The sequence below is a fragment of the Saccopteryx bilineata genome, chromosome 6, assembly GCF_036850765.1.
Source record: "Saccopteryx bilineata isolate mSacBil1 chromosome 6, mSacBil1_pri_phased_curated, whole genome shotgun sequence".
NCBI classification, from domain to species: domain Eukaryota; kingdom Metazoa; phylum Chordata; class Mammalia; order Chiroptera; family Emballonuridae; genus Saccopteryx; species Saccopteryx bilineata.
The window spans coordinates 163,954,559-163,969,079 of NC_089495.1; positions in this window are offsets into that span (position 1 = coordinate 163,954,559).

The window sequence follows — 14,521 nt, forward strand, 5'->3', positions numbered from 1 at the left end:
TGTCTCTGAGTCTCATTTTTATGTCCCATTTATGTATGGATTCATATAGTTTTTAGTTTTTTCTGATTTACTTATTTCACTCCGTATAATGTTATCAAGGTCCATCCATGTTATTGTAAAGGATCCGATGTCATAATTTCTTATGGCTGAGTAGTACTCTATAGTATATATGTACCAGAGCTTTTTAATCCACTCGTCCTCTGATGGACATTTAGGCTGTTTCCAGATCTTCGCTATTGTGAACAATGCTGCCACAAACATGGGGGTGCATTTCTCTTTTTGGAGCTGTTCTATGGTGTTCTTGGGGTATATTCCTAAAAGTGGGATAGCTGGGTCAAAAGGCAGTTCGATTTTCAGTTTTTTGAGGAATCTCCATACTGTTTTCCACAGTGGCTGCACCAGTCTGCACTCCCACCAGCAGTGCAGGAGGGTTCCCTTTTCTTCACATCCTCGCCAGCACTTATTCTGTGTTGTTTTGTTGATGAGCGCCATTCTGGCTGGTGTGAGGTGATATCTCATTGTGGTTTTAATTTGCATTTTTCTAATGATGAATGATGTTGAGATAAATGAATTCAGCAAAGTAGCAGGATATAAAATCAATACTCAGAAATCAGAGGCATTTTTATACGCCAACAATAAACAGTCAGAGAGAGAAATTAAGGAAACAATCCCCTTCACTATTACAACCAAAAAAATAAAGTACCTAGGAGTAAACTTAACCAAGGAGACTAAAGACTTGTACTCAGAAAATTACAAAGCATTGATAAAAGAAATCAAGGAAGATACAAACAAGTGGAAGCATATACCGTGCTCATGGTTAGGAAGAATAAACATCATTAAAATGTCTATATTACCCAAAGCAATCTATAAATTCAATGCAATACTAATTAAAATACCAATGACATACTTCAAAGATATAGATCATATATTCCAAAATTTTATATGGAACCAAAAAAGAACACGAATAGCCTCAGCAATCTTAAAAAAGAAGAAGAAAGTGGGAAGTATCACACTTCCTGATATCAAGTTATACTACAAGGCCATTTTACTCAAAACAGCCTGGTACTGGCATAAGAATAGGCATATAGATCAATGGAACAGAACAGAGAACCCAGAATTAAACCCACAGCTCTATGGTATTTGACAAAGGAGGTAAGGAAATACAATGGAGTAAAGACAGCCTCTTTAACAAATGGTGTTGGGAAAATTGGACAGCTACCTGCAAAAAAATGAAACTAGATCACCAGCTACACCACTCACAAAAATAAACTCAAAATGGATAAAAGACTTAAATGTAGGCCATGAAACCATAAGCATCTTAGAAGAAAACATAGGCAGTAAGCTCTCCGACATCTCTCGGAGCAATATATTTGCTGATTTATCTCCACGGGGAAGTGAAATAAAAGACAGGATAAACAAATGGGACTATATGAAACTAAAAAGCTTTTGCACAGCTAAAGACAATAAGAACAGAATAAAAAGACAAACTACACAATGGGAGAACATATTTGACAATACGTCTGATAAGGGGTTAATAACCAAAATTTATAAAGAACTTGTAAATCTCAACACCAGGAAGACAAACAATCCAATCCAAAAATGGGAAAAAGAAATGAATAGACACTTTTCCAAAGAGGACATACAGATAGCCAATAGGTGAGGGGAATTTTTAAAGGAGCTAATTTAACCCTAACAGTTCCCTTCCCCCAGATGGGCGTTATGGTTCTCATGTGATCAAGGGTCAAGAGAAGGCTAAGAAGGCCCAGAGTTTCCTACAGGAACTCACCCAGAGGAGGAGTGAGTGGAAGCCGTTCCTGCCGCTCTGCACATGGTTCTGCTCCATGCTGCATCCTGGAGGGGAGGAGTTTGCCTATATTTTCAATCTAAAAGTCAAGATTTCTATCTCTGTAATAAGTGCCTTTTCAGTCTTATTTTAAATATCAAAACTCTGCACTAGAGCAGTGATGCTTCCGTTTAGGGTGTGGGAGAATCACCAGGACAGTGCAGCAGAAATTCATTCCCAGGCCCCGTCCTGGGAACAGGCTGTGGGAGGGTTCACACGCAGACAAGTTATTCGCAGTGGGTGAAAATGACAGGAACACCATTCCATTGCTGTCTCTGGGCACACAGCTCAGAGCAGGGTCTACTGCAGAAACATTCAACACAGCCGTTCCCTGGTCTGAGGATGAATGTGCTTCGGCTCTAATGCCAGAGACAGAAAGGAAACGACTGAAGCCCTTTCAGCTCTGGATTCTGGCCATCCTCAGAACACACTGGAGACATCAGCATCTGTGCGGAAAGCCCCACAGCCTGTACACAGGCTTGCCAAGTTTGCGTTTGCAATTTTGTTTACTGAATAATTACCTTCCAGGTAAATCGGATCTCCAGGGGGCAGTGAAAGGCTCTGCTGTTCTGTGTACCCACCATACCGGAAGACTCCACTGTTCTAACATTTCATACGTAGCAGTATCATTTTTATGTTTCTATGAATATAAGAAGAGGTTGTGAGCAATGGATAATTTAAAATATGGCCCATTTTGATATCTGCTTCTTTGAATAGACCTAATGGTGAAAACTGAGAGATTGTAATATATCATGTGCTGAGCTCAATTCAAGTCCTTACTTCCACTTGCCAGTTGTAGAAGCTGGGGAATATCACCTCATCTGCAAGAAGAATGTGTACTTGCATGAGCCAGAGGTGGTCCCACAGAGAAGCTCACGCTCCCAAGTCCAGTGGCAAGTCACGAACAACATCTGCTAATAGTCAATGGCATGAAGCAAGTGTTTAACGACTGTTAGTGTGGAAACGAGAACAACAGCAGCAGAAGAATGATTCACCCTAGAAGGCTGGGATAATCTTGGGTCCTAAATTAACTATATTAGGAAGTACAAGGGCAAATTTTTCCAAGTGCATTTCAAGCCAGGTCCCTGCTGAGGCATACAAACGGCTTAGTTACAGATAGGTAAATAAAAGTAGCTCTGCTTTGCATTTACATTACTCTTGAAAACTTACGAAACACAGTTCATCCCTCATTTACATCAAAGCAAATCAGAATGTATCATTTTTTTCCCTGAAAATGTGAACCCATGAGCCAGTGATCTGGGGTGGGCTGCGGGATAGAACACAGCCGGCCGATGAGTGGGTCGCAGGTGCCGTCCTCTCTCTGGCTGCGGAATCTCCTGTCCTCCCAGACCTGACTCTCATCCCCTCACTTGGGAACATTTCCCCACTGTGTGGCTGGGTTTAGTCACCCTCTTCCTGAACTTCTGCAGAGCTTCATATACAGCTCTACTTGACCTCTACTTGACGCTGCCTTATTTGCTATTTTGAGTAAACTGTTGCTGCATTTTCCAAGGGGAGAAGACTTTCTGGGTCCTGCTTCCCCAGCTGAGAAGACAAGTGCCGCCAGACATGCAGTGATGAACTCCAAAGATGCTTCTAGATGAAGCTCCTCTCTCAGGTCTGACTGGGATCACGGCTATGAGATTCCCAGTGCCTACGGTTCAGACTGCTTCCAAAACTGCTTACATCAGTGTTGACAGAGGTCTGCAGTAAACTCTAAGGAATCCAGGTCACTCCAAGGGCAAGATACTGCTCCAGTTGGTCAGTCTTTCTGAATCGACCTCTAAAGTCAGCTGAGGTTTTAAAAATACTCATCACTGCTCAAGTTTGTAGGGTCTCCTCAGGATATTTCCTCTAGAGATTTCCCAGTGATGTCACCCATAAAAGGGTCTCATTGATGTCGGATTCTGGGGCCCCTGGTATTTTGCTATGGAGAGTCGTCCCCAGACCAGCAACATGGGCAGCATTTGGGAGCTTGTAAGGAAGGCAGAGTCTCAGCCCTGCCCCGACCTGCATCAGAAAACGCACTCGAACCAGGACCTGCGCTTTAACAAGACCCTTCGTGAGTCCTGTGCATCGTCTTACAGCATAGCTTTCCATTCTGTCTATTGGCTGACATGTTTGGGCACATGACACTTTCTTCAAATGTCATCTACATACGTGGAAAATATGTAGAACACATGAAAGCAGATGGCCCCTCATCTCCTCTTGCTTCCCACCGAGGCCTCAGAGAATCTAAATTTGACACTTTGGATCCCTGGAGGGTTTAGTTTTGTGGGGGGTTTTTTGGAATTCCTGGAGCACCAGACAACAGCCATTCAGTTCTTACTGTCAGTAGTAATGCCATAGGCTGGGCACATTAGTAGAGATGGCAGAAATCCTCTTCAGAATTGGTCACTAGCACTACAAACGGACCTGACCTCATCCTCCTGAGTCATCCCTAACGAGTACAGCTAAAGACAGAACGCAGGAAGCCTGGTCTTCCTCTTCTCTGTGTGCAGGATCTGAGCAGGGATTCTGTGCTGTAGAGATGACAAAAAATGATCTTGAGCCTGGTGTGTTCTCTGTGACTAATATGATTATCCTCCAGACATGCCTGACAAGCTGTCACCAGCATTACAGTCCATCTTTCATCTAATCTTCACAAGCACTTGCTTAGGTAAGTCCTGTTGTCCTCACTACTCACCAGCGAAGACCCTGAAGCTTAGAGAGGATGAGTCACTTGCCTGGCATTTTACAGCCGCTATGTGCAGTGTCAACCTACACATTTAGGGCCATCTGAAGAGCCCAGACTCTTAGCGATCTTCCGTATGTGCTGTTTCAGATCTGGATATATCAATAGCCGAAGATCTGTATTTTCAAATGAGCATTTTAGGAACTGATAGAGCGCCTTCATTCTTATGCTATGGATACAAAATGGGCTGGAAAAATTCTAATGAGTTGCATTGGCTAAAAGTAGATGATGGAGGAGCCTCAGGAGCAAAGCCGTAACAAACAGCTCCACTCTCAGGGCAGATAGTACAATGAAGATTTACTGCTTATACACACCACACTCAAATGCAATCAGCAGGGCGGCTTCTGGTGCTGCAGTCTCATGACATGCCCTCTTCAACTCATGGTCTTCAAAGTTGTGGTAGATTGCAAAAATAGACATGATTTTTTGGCACTTGTTCCATAAGTAGGTAGAAACTTCCTCTCTCCTCGAATCTGGGCTTGCCTCTGAACTTGCTCTGGTCAGCACATAGTGTGGAAGGGAAGTTGTTGGGATTCCGAGCCTGGGTCCAAGGAGACTGGAAGTTTCTGCTCTCATCCTCAAACTCTGCCATTTCCATGAGAACAGACACAGGCTGCCTTGGATTATCAAGTAAGTGTCCCAATTATCTCTGTCCCTGTAGCTGACAGCAAAAACAACCACCAATCATGTAGGTGAGGTCATTCTAGAGCACCTCACCATTGTCTGAGATGCTAACTGAATCCAGAAGCCTGAGCAAGCCCAGCCAATGTTCGGTTAGGGCCCAGATCAGCAAAGCTTCCCAGTGGGCCAATGGATGCACGAGCAAAAATGAATGTTTGTTGTTTTATGCCTCTAAGTTTGGGCGACAGTGTAAAAGCTGATGAATACAGTTTTTGGGAAGAGATTTTGAAGGGGAGCTTATGACCAGGGTTGGAGACAACATATATCACTTTCCAGAACCCAGTGTCATGGCCCCAACATAACTGCAAGGGTGAAGGATGGTGGTGGTGGAAAACGAAGCCTCAGCACAAGTCTGGTTTTGGTAAATTATGGTCTTGTCACTACAAGATGCATTTTATAGATGAGTAAATTGAGGATCAGATAAGTCCAATACAGTGGTACCTTGAGATACGAGTTTAATTTGTTCTGTAACCAAGCTCGTAAGTCAGTCAACTCGTATATCAAACAAATTTCTCCCATTTAAAATAACTGAAATAGATTTAATCCATTCCAGCCCTGTGAAACATCCCTAAACCATCCTAAATTGTGAAAAAAGACATGTTTTTAATTAAGAAACACACATGTATACTTTACCAATGCATAACAAAATGTATGAAGTAAAAGAAAAAAGTGTTATTTAGTACTGTATTCTTACCTTGGAGACAGACGAGTGCAGCTAACGGAGGTGAATGGTGGAGGAGGAGAGAGGGAGGAAGGGATGCAGGCACTGTAGACACGTAAACTAAAACTGCACTTTCTTAACACTGTGTCTCCTGCCAGCTCTTTCTCTTTCACCCACATCAGCAGAAGCTTCTCCATTTCTTCATGGATATTTGTCCTTAATTGGGACAGAATTGTAGTTCCTTTCACTGGATTTGTGCTTTTGATGGCATCCTTTTGTTTAAGGATGGTACAAATTGTAGATGTATTGAGGTCATACAGCCTTGCCAGTTCAATCACTCATACACCATGCTCATGTTTTTTTTATTATTTCTTTCTTTACTTCTATTGATATCATTCTCTTCTTCTTCTCACCACTACCTTTACACTCAGTTTCTTCGATCCCATGATAGCACACAATAAAAGTTAGTAAAAAATGCAAAAATGATGCAAGAATGAGTACAGTGTACGAGATTCGACTTGATTCTGCGGGTAACATGTGAGAAAGAATGAGATGCTGGTGTTGTGCTTCCGATACTGGACCCGTGTGCCAACACGCCAACTAGCAGAATGAAAATTCTGTTTTATTATCACAGTAAAAAACCAATGCAATAAAAAGCCACTCAGTTCAACTATTAAATAAAAATAATACAGAAAATAAGCAAATCAGGTTATTAAGTGTAAAGAATTAAGAATTAATGTGTTTAATAAACCCCCAGCTGCCTCTTGTGTGAAAATTAAGCTGTCCCAGAAGATGAAATTTTTTTTTTTACTACCAAAGCTTGGTTATTGAATTATATTCAAAATGTATTTCCATGTCTCAATGGGCATATTTTACAAAGGAAAAGAAAGCAAACTCATCACAAGTAGAAAGAGGTATCTAAATTAAGAAAGAAGAATTAATCAAAGGAATTTTGCAATAATCTGGAGAATTCTTACAAACATGCTCTATGGCTAGCTCATCTCTCTGCGCAAGAACCCTAGGAAAGAGCGGCTGGTTTGACAAAAGTTTGAAAGAAATGAAGCATTATGTTTCCCATGAACCATAATTTATTCATCTCATGCTGTCCATGAAATTAAATCTTCAAAAGTCAACTCACAGTTGGGAATTTATTTTGTGCCGTGCTTCTCTGGAAGTTTAGTTGGTGCTTACAGAGAATCTGAGTGTTTTGTCCAGTTGTCCATTCCTGTGGCACGGAGTTTTTCTATGTCACTTTGCTGTAAATTGAGAGTAAATGACACAGTAGGAGACCCACAGGGAGGACAGAGAGGGTGGAGGGTAGGGAATGTTAAAAAATAAAATGAACATTTTCATAGCTGAGCAAGTTATGACTCTTTTGATCAAAATAACCCATGCAGAAAACATGAAATAAGATACAGTGTAGAAGATTTTAGAAAACTGAGACTGGAGATATCTTACAGCTGACTCTGAGTGGTGGTAATAATAAGAAGACAGAGAAATAAGAATCTATTTGACATCAGGATACTTTTCATTGACAAGAAACTAAGGGAGGAAGATACTCTAACAATCTCTAAGGTGGGGAAAAAGACTATGAAAAGACCATGAAATTTACAGACAGATAAAGTATTATTCTAATGAGAAGTTCAAATAAAGATGTTTTTTAATTTCAAAAAATTTACGTCTTTAAAACAGTCCTTTAAAAAAAATAATTTTTCTTTAAAATTCGTACAGAATATACTCCAGAAAAAGAAAATTTAAACAATTAAAAAAGGGACATAAGACAACAATAAGAAAATAGAAACCTCAATTAATTGGTAAAATTGATGTTATAAGAAAAGCAAAGAACAATTTTGTGATTCAATTAATGAATCAAACCACACAAAAGAATTTTCTCAGTGTGATAGAGGACAGCTATAAAAAGCTTATAGTTTAATGTTTAATGGTAAAAGATTGAATATTTTCCTTATATGAGCTGTTTTTACTCACACTACTTATGACATTAAATGTATGAGGTTTTTTCTTTTTCTTTTCTTTATCCCCTCAACAACCAATTCTCTAGCTTTCTGGACACAAACTGGGTATCCTAAAATTTAAGTCATTTATGACACAAACTACTTGGAAGTTAGTCCAGAACCATGTTGCCATAGACAGGGAACACCAGAAAGTCCCCCACATTGGCCACAATGATGCAGGGGACAGGGTTCTTATGTTGAGCACACCGAAAGTTAGAAACAGGAGTGGTCAGAGCCCCAGTGTGCCAAAAGCTAGCAAGATAATTGGGTAGAAAAAAAGCCCTTCCTTCCCCACCCCTATAAGAACTGCAGGCTTGAGCAGGAGGGAGGATGGTCTTTGAGGCGGGAGTCCACCACTCTCCCTGGTCGCGGCACCAGTGCTTGGCTCGCGAGTTTGGTTCTTGTGGAAGGCAGTCTAACCTGCATTTCAGTTACAGTTTTTGGCAACTCTGCCAGGATGGCGTGGATCTTGGTAAGTCTTAGAGGGTCTGGGCCAGAGTCCTCGCTGCATGTAGCAAACCAACCCTGGGAATGGACTGTGGGGACTTCCCAGCAGCGCCAAGAGCTTTTCTCTGGGAATTTCCCTGCACTCTTTCTCAAGGTGTCAGCAACCAAAAATGCTTGGCGGGTGAAAGGAAATGGGCTCCTGTAAAGCAGACAGACCCCAAGACTTGGTATGCCAAACCAGTGTGCACACCAGGGATCTTTTATTCCTGCCACCTGGGCTTTATGCCATTTGGATCCAGTCAGGACCACTTGCGGTTTCAATGGGCAGGAGATGAGATGTTAGGACATACTTATGAGCACTCGTTTGGAATAATGGAATTATGGATCCAAGTTTTGTTCATGTGTTCCCACTTTGTCTCAGATCTTTCTCTGGTTAGGGTTTTGGGTTTGTAAGTTTGTATCATCAGGGTTGTTTTGTTATATCTTCTGAAGGAAGCCCACTGGGCTGAATTTTAGCATATTGGTCCATGTACATTTTAGCAGTTATGATCTAATGACTATGGAGGAACTGGTTTTGTTATTGTAACACTGCCTATATATCCTTTAGACTACAGGGGGAAAATGGCCCTTAAGTGGTTTCCTAAATTATTATACCATCATACAATTGAAATTGTTTGGCCAGTGATCAGGGAAATGGGACAAAATCCCTTATATCCAGGCATTTACACACTGAGAAAGGAATTAGCTTGAAAACCTTCCCTGATAGTAAGACACAGGAAAGAAAAGAAAATAAAGAGATGAGTCTCTTTAATGCCCTGAACCCAGGAGACCCAGGGTTAGTTAGCAGCAGAAAGATTTTCCTTACCCCAACCCCACTGCTAGATACCCCTGAAATCTGGCCCAGGGGGTTGATAGCTCCATCACTGTATGGGGAAAGAAGGGTTTCCCTCTTGAAGACCCAGCAGGGCACCCATTTTGGCCAGAGGCCATCCCCATCCAGAGCAGGACAATTCCCACTGAGGCAATGACATAGGTGGAATAAACCAGAAAGGCCAGCCCACGGCTACTGCTGAGCCCAGACTCCACTTTCCACTTCAGGTTTATTGAATTGGAAGAATTCCAACAGCTCACACAGAGAAGATCCTCAGAAAAGTGACAGGTCTTATCACCTCTATTTTTGACATTCACCATCCAAATTAGGCAGACATACAGGCTCCTCCTTAACATCCTGCTAATGGCAGAGGAAAGGTTGCTAGTTTAGAATAGATAAGGCTAATGAAGAGGCTCAGGGCCTCCATCTAGAGCAGTGGTAGTTCAGCCTGGTCCCTACTGCCCACTAGTGGGCATTCCAGCTTTCATGGTGGGCGGTAGTGGAGCAACCAAAGTATAAATAAAAAGATAGATTTAACTATAGTAAGTTGTTTTATAAAGATTTATTCTTTTCAACTTAGTGAAAATCTGACATAAAGTACTTGGTAAGTAATTATTATTATATGCTTTAACTTGCTGTAACTCTGCTTTATAAATTTTATAAAGTAAAGTTACTTCCCTACTTTATAAATCACCGTTACTGTGAAACAGGTGGGCGGTTAGAAAATTTTACTGCTAACAGAGATACAACAGTGGGCGGTAGCTATAAAAATGTTGACTACTCCTGATGTAGAGGATCCCAGTTGCACTCAACCCAGTAACGGTGAGTCCCTTAACACAGCCCCCTGGGACTCAAACAGCGGGGACCTAGCATTCCTAGAACATTACAAAGGGTACCTATTTGAAGGGCTTAAGAAAGGGCTGCCTAAACCAGAAGCTTGAATGTGATACAGGCCATTCAACAGAAACTAAAAAAAGATCCTCTGAATTTTTAGAAAAGATTTCTCAGGCCTATCGAAAGCACACTGATGCTGACCCACAACACCAGAAAATGTCTAGATGATAAACATGAGTTTTATTGGGCAAAGTGCCCGAATATCAGAAGAAAGCTCCAACATTTAGATGGGGCATTGGGAATACATCCCTCCCAGCTGGTGGAAAAAGCCTTTAAAGTTTACTATGTCCAGGAAACAAGGAAATTAAAGAAGGTCACTATTTTCTTAGAAACAGTATGGGGAAACCAGGGGGGGGGGAGGTGGGGCCTGAAAGGAAGAGAGAAGAATCCATTAGGGGTCAATCACTGTGCCTATTGCAAAAAGGAAGGCCATTGGAGAAAGGTCCATCTAGAATTTAAAAGGAAAAGGATAGAAACCCTCACTGAGAAATGTTAGGAAGCTATGACAAATCTGATGACAAGCGAGGAGGCCAAGGGACTCCCCTGAGCACCTCCTGACTTATTATTATTTATCCACAGGAGCCCCAGGTACAATTGACAGTAGTGAACAAGCTATTTGACTTCCTTGTATGCAGGGGAGCTATACAGTCAGTGCTAAATACAAAACTAACCAAGAAATTTTCAGCTGTGATGTTAGTTACTGGAGTGGCCAGACAATGACAAAAACAGGCATTACTTCAACCTTCTAGAATGCCATCTTGGGGATCAAAATCTTATGCATAGTTTTCTCTATGCCAGACTGCCTCATTCCATTGCCAAGCTGAGATTTACTATTGCATGCACACATAAGTTCTTCCCTTGAGAAGCAGCAATTATGTTTAGGGGTCCTGCCAGCTCTTGTTCTCCAGCTCCAGGTCCTCCTGACTTACTGGAAGGACCCAGAGTGAGCTCTGCCCATCCAAGATCTACTAGCAAGACAATTGAGCCATTTGGGCTGATGGAAACCCAGATATACCTGACCTGTGGTGGCGCAGTGGATAAAGCGTCGACCTGGAAATGCTGAGGTCACCGGTTCGAAACCCTGGGCCTGCCTGGTCAAGGCACATATGGGAGTTGATGCTTCTAGCTCCTCCCCACCTTCTCTCTCTGTCTCTCTCTCCTCTCTCTCTCTCCCTCTCTGTCTCTCTCTCCCCCTTTCTCTCTTCTCTCTAAAAAAATGAATAAATTAAAAAAATTTAAAAATAAATAAATAAAACATAAATAAAAAATAAAACCAAAAGACTTAAAAAAAAAAAAGAAACCCAGATAAAGTAGTTAACATCTAACTTGTAAAACTTAACCTAAAAAAGAGGGCGTGATACTAGAGAAGAGACAATACCCCCTTAAAAAGGAAACTTTAGAGGGAATTCAACCAGTGTTGCAGAAATTTTTAAAATCAGAATTATTTCAAGCCATGCAGTCTTCATATAATACCCCCACTTTGCCAGTCAAAAAGCTTCACTACGATGAATATCGATTTGTACAGCACCACAGGAGTATAAATGATATTGTCCAGGACATTCATCCTATGGTATCTAATCCTTAAAGTATAAGGATTGTTGACCATGGCACCCAGGTATGACAAATAGTTTTCAGTCCTAGACTAGAAGGATGCTTTTTTTTCTGCATCCTAATAGATGAAAAGTCTCAACTGTAATTGCCTTTGAATGACAGGACCCAGATACTAAAGTCGCACTTTAACACTGTTGGATTACATTGCCACAGGATTTAAGAGTTCCCCAACCACATCTGGGGCAATATTAGCTAAAGATTTAAGGAATATTCAATTAAAATTGGGAATTCTTCTATCATATGTAGACAACTTACTAATAGCCACAAATACTTATGAAGACTGTTTGATCAACACTATCATAGTCCTGAATCATTGGCATAAAGAGGACATAAATTATCTCCTCACAAGGCCCAGATTTGCAAACCAGAAGTGGCATTCCTGGGATTCCAACTGAAACAGGGCAGGAGGAGTTGATGGCTGATTGAAAATAAGCCATCACTAAAATAAAAATCCTAGTGAACTGGAGTAGCTTTGTGGATTCTTAGAAATTGCAGGGTTTTGCAGAATTTTGATTCTAAACTTTGGCCTTATAGCAAAACCGCTGTGTAATTCTTTGAAAGGACTAGTCTCTAAACTCCTTGAATGTATGGAAGACTTTCAGACAGAATTGGACACCTTGAAGGAAAAAAACAACAACTAGTTTTGGTCCCTGTACTAGGACTGCCAAATTTACAGATGAAATTGTAAATTATACATTCATGAAAGGCAAGGAATTGGACTTGGGGTTTGTGGGGCCAGTAGTCACGGCCATCACAGCTGCCTGGCACATGCAGGTTCATGTTAGATTCGGATAGACAGTAATGAAACAGAGGAGCCAAAAACTGGTGAGCCATCTGTTATTCTAGCTTGCAACTAGTGGGCGAGTAAATACACACAGCGAGAAAACACTTCCCTTTCCATTCAGGGCTCCCAAAGGCACCGACTTTCTCCCAGTTTTCCTAGAATCAAAGGCCCTCACCACCAGTTCAATGGAGCTCACAAAGCCCCTTACCTCTGTTCCCTTTCAGCACCCCACCATCTTGCTGCCTCTCCTGCAATCATGTGGTCTCTACTCCCTGCAACAAAGTAGTCTCCTCCAAAATGGCCTCCTAGCTCCTCCTTTTAAACCTTTTCAGTGGGACAACCCCTCCTCCAGCACACATTAGCATAACCAAGCCCCTTCCCAAGCATGAAGGTAATTACACAGTATCACCTGGACAATGCAATCATGTGGTCAGCAGCCATTTTTAACAATAAAAGTGAGCAAAACCAAATAACACAAATTTTACAAACTTATTTGCCCAACAGGGTTCTAAACCAGACCCTGGGAAATATCCCTCAATCCATAGCCTCTCTGTCAAAGAAATTAGGTAATGTAACTAAAGGATGGCCACCAGGCCTCTGGGCAATAGCAGCTACTTGTGGTATCTTATAGGAAGCAAAGAAATTCACTCTGGGGCAAACTACTGGAATATTTGTACCACACCAGTTCCTAACCCTATTATAACAGAAAGGAAGGTATTGTCTAATGGCAGGGTACATAGCAAAATATCAGGCCATTTTATTAGACAACATAAATGTTACTAGGCAAACCACCATTACCTTAAACCCAGTCTTCCTACTCCTGGACTCAGAGGAAAGTTCAGACCTCCAACATGATTCCTTAGAAATCATTGGCAAAGTTTACTGCAGAGTAGATCTATGGATCAGCTGCTGACAAAACCTGACTGGGAATTATATACAGATGGGAGTGGCTTCATGGAGAATGGTCAACAATGAGCTGGGTACATGGTAGTCACCATAAACAAGGTTATAGAATCCCAGACCCTTGCAGTAGGAACCTCAACACAAGTGACTGAACTGATAGCTCTCACCAGAGACTTAGCATTAATCCCAGGGAAAGAAAGTTAATACATACTGACTCTAAATATGCCTTCATTATCGTTCATGACCATGGAGCAATATGGAAAGAGCACTGTTAACCTCGGGGAATAAGGATATCAAACATGCAAAAGAGATTCTTAAATTGCTAGAAACAGTGAATCTACTCAACCAGATTGCTATAATGCACTGCCCAGGACACCAGAAGGACCATCCTCAAACAAGTCAGGGAAATCAAACTGCCAATAAAGCAGCAAGTCAAGCTACTCAAGGGCTGCCATTTTGGGAGACTTTAATTTCTCACCCATACTTATGAGAATTTAAGCTCCATTACACAGGATGACATGAGAAATGAGCCTATGAATTGCAATTCTCTAACACTGATCCTAATTTTATATGGAAAATCAATACTCATAGTATGGTCTTACTCCCTGAAGCTCTAGTATGTCCCGTCCTCAAACACCTACATGAAGGGGCTCATTATAGAAGAGATGCTTTAATAGACCTCATTAGATCACATCTGAAGGACCCTTGTTTACAAAAGATCATTCAAAATAGTATCCAAGCCTGTTATATATGTGCCAAAACAATCCTAAAACAGAATGTGTTCCTATAGGAAAGGGGGTGCAATATAAAAGAATATGCCCATCTGAGGACAGGGAAGTTGACTTTACAAGATGCCTAAAACCATAGGAAACTTTAAATTTTTATTAGTTATTGTAGACACCTTTTCCTGGATTGGTACAGGCAAACCCACTAGAACTGAGAAGGCAACAGAGGGAGCAAACCTCCTACTCAAAAATATAATCCCTGGGTTTGGGCTCTTTACCATATTCAAAGCAATAATGCATCATCATTCACTTCAGAAATCCCCCAGAAGATAGGACAGGCACTACAGAGTCAGTG